The 2,678-nt window shown below is 32.2% G+C and overlaps 1 protein-coding gene across 1 annotated transcript in view; it reads left to right on the top strand.

The window, feature by feature from the left end:
- Window positions 1–2,678, top strand: part of dipk1aa (divergent protein kinase domain 1Aa) — a 27,549-nt gene that overhangs the window by 14,800 nt on the left and 10,071 nt on the right. The window lies entirely within an intron of this gene.

The raw sequence follows: 2,678 nt of genomic DNA, 5'->3' as shown, positions 1-2,678 counted from the left end.
TATAGCACTAGTCAACTAAATGAATGTAACATGGCAAAGATGAATGCACTTTTGGAAGTTGAATGTAAGGGAAATGTCATTTTGGAATTTCTGTGGTTTAATGTGATATTGTTGTTCATGTATGTTCATGATTACATTTTCTTTTATTGTTGTAATTAATTTATAGCATTAACAAGATGACCCGTTGAATTCATTTTGGGAGCGATGACTGATTGAATGTATTTTTAGTCCAGTGCCTGTATATAAGATTAGTATTGACCAAGTTTAGAGGCTGTCATATGTGGATCAACTTACTATGTTGTGTATTTTCAACTGTTTCAATATGAAAAATTAAACCATGTGTAAATACATCTAAATGCCACTTCTAATGCAGCTTCTGTGTTTCCTCTGCATTGCAAAGATCAATTTTGTTGATACTGATTTAATTTGCTTGGTAACAGCCCAAATGCAAGAATTTGACTCAAAAGATGGTACACACTTTTAGAAAAAATGGTTTAAAGATAAAAATGCCCATAAAACTTGTTGGAAATAATTACATTTTATCACTGCTGTGAACTGACCACACAGAATATGAAGAATATAAAAAAATTCAGGAGTCAGCTGTCAGCACAATTAGAGATAAGATATCAGCACAATAACACACTCAGCAAAATATTGTCTAATTATCGTTATCAATAAAATCCTAGAAAATTATCGAGATATAATTGTTTTGTCAATATCGCACACCCATAATTTGTTATTTAATTGATATAACAATTTATTGATAATAATTGTTTAAATTAATATAATAACTAATACTTTTTGACTCATCTGTTTTCTTAAAAATGGTTTAAATGCTGAAATGTAAAGTTGATCATTTTATAAAACTTTTTGTTTTTGTGAAAACTTGTATCTGAACTGTAAGTTATGCTTTTTACAGTAATTTTACAGTTTAATATGTTACTATAGACATTGCCCTACCTCGCTCATATGGTATTCATTTTATTTGTGCAGGTCTTAAAAAGGTCTTAAATTTGAGCTTAAAAATCCTGCAGAAACCCTGCTGTGGTGATACAGGTTGGTACAAAGTACAAAGGGTGCCAGATCTCCAGGTTGGGAGGTTTACACAGTGCCTGAACTTTATTACATGACATACTTTTGTTGTTGACTCTATAAATAAGGAGAAAACTTCTTTGTCTGGTATTAAACTGCTTTATCTGGCATTACAGATATCAGAAATATCAAGTCCTGTTGGAATCATAGCCTTATGGGCAGCGCTTTGTCATAAAGAAACCATTATAAAATTGCTGCAATTTAATTGAATAAATAGGCTACACTCTTAAAAATAAAGGTGCTTCACGATGCCATAGAAGAACCTTTTTGTCTAAATGGTTCCATAAAGAACCTTTAACATCTGAAGAACCTTTCTGTTTCACAAAAGGTTCTTTGTGGCGAAAGAAGGTTCTTCAGATTATAAAAAGGTAAGAAAGAGATGGTTCTTTAAAGAACCTTTGACTGAATGGTTATTTGTGGACCCAAAAATGGTTCTTCTATGGCATCGCTTGAAGAACCTTTTGAAGCACTTTTATTTTTAAGAGTGTATATACCAGATTGAAGTTCTTTTTACGTGAACAGCTCATGATCTTGTGTTTTTAGCGGCTCAGAGTAGCTCAGTTAGCTGTAGGCAATTCCACACAAACTCTGTCTTTGCATCTGCTCTGAATTTGGGTCACTAAAAATGTGCATTTAGGAACACAACATGTGCTAACCATCAAAACTTGAAAAGTGTCTATAAACCGGATGTTGCCAAGAAAAGATAAGCCAATATAAAAGCTTGATAGTGTAATGTTTGAAAATGAAGAAATTAAGACATAAAGTCATAAATATTAGTATTGTAATTGTACAGTTGTACTCTAAAATAAGTATTTTTTTAAATACTTGATTGTTTGTATTTTAGTTAAATATTTCAATAGTAATCGTTCTTATTTAGTTAAATATTTTATTTAGCAATAATACAATTAATAGTACAATTAATAGTCATTATTATTATTATTAATAATAAAAACAGTCATACTGAGATCACAAAATAACCAAATTTGGGGCAAAAATTGGAATCCCGGCATGTGTTTCTTTCCCAGTCCCATCTACATTCTCAGTTCTATCCATTCGCTTCCTGTCTTGCTTCAATTGTCTTGTCAGAATAGAATGCTATGATACTTTGACTCACATTCTTAAAGCGGAAGTGTGTGATAATTTTTGCACTGCTAGCAGCACCAGACAAAATTGCAAAAGTAATATAATTTGTCCACAGGTAGCCCTCGTCCCAGACTCTTGGTTGGATCAGTGTTGCTGTGTTGGGATAGTAAAACAAAGTAAATTATTTCTCACTTTGGGTCATTCCGTGTCAAATGAACCACATTTTTGGAAACTTAAAAAAAGTTTTGATCAAATCGCAATATTGACTGATATCTGTAAATATTTAGCTGCAAAAATACTATTTAAATATGAATCCTGCGTATCTCTTTATGAATGAATGGCACAGACGCGCGGTTTCGTTTACTACACACATACTGAAGCGTGCAGTGTTTTCAGCGTCTGCTGTCTCGCTAAATGAGAACAGTCAGTGTCTGCTCTATTACAAAAAATTTATATTGGAAAAATACCCAAAACAGCGGAATTACAAGATGGAAATATAGACT

The sequence above is a fragment of the Sinocyclocheilus grahami genome, unplaced genomic scaffold, assembly GCF_001515645.1.
Source record: "Sinocyclocheilus grahami isolate Dianchi unplaced genomic scaffold, SAMN03320097.WGS_v1.1 scaffold109.1, whole genome shotgun sequence".
Taxonomy (NCBI): domain Eukaryota; kingdom Metazoa; phylum Chordata; class Actinopteri; order Cypriniformes; family Cyprinidae; genus Sinocyclocheilus; species Sinocyclocheilus grahami.
Note: the sequence above shows the minus strand (reverse complement) of the source record. Positions and strands in the feature narration are given on the sequence as shown.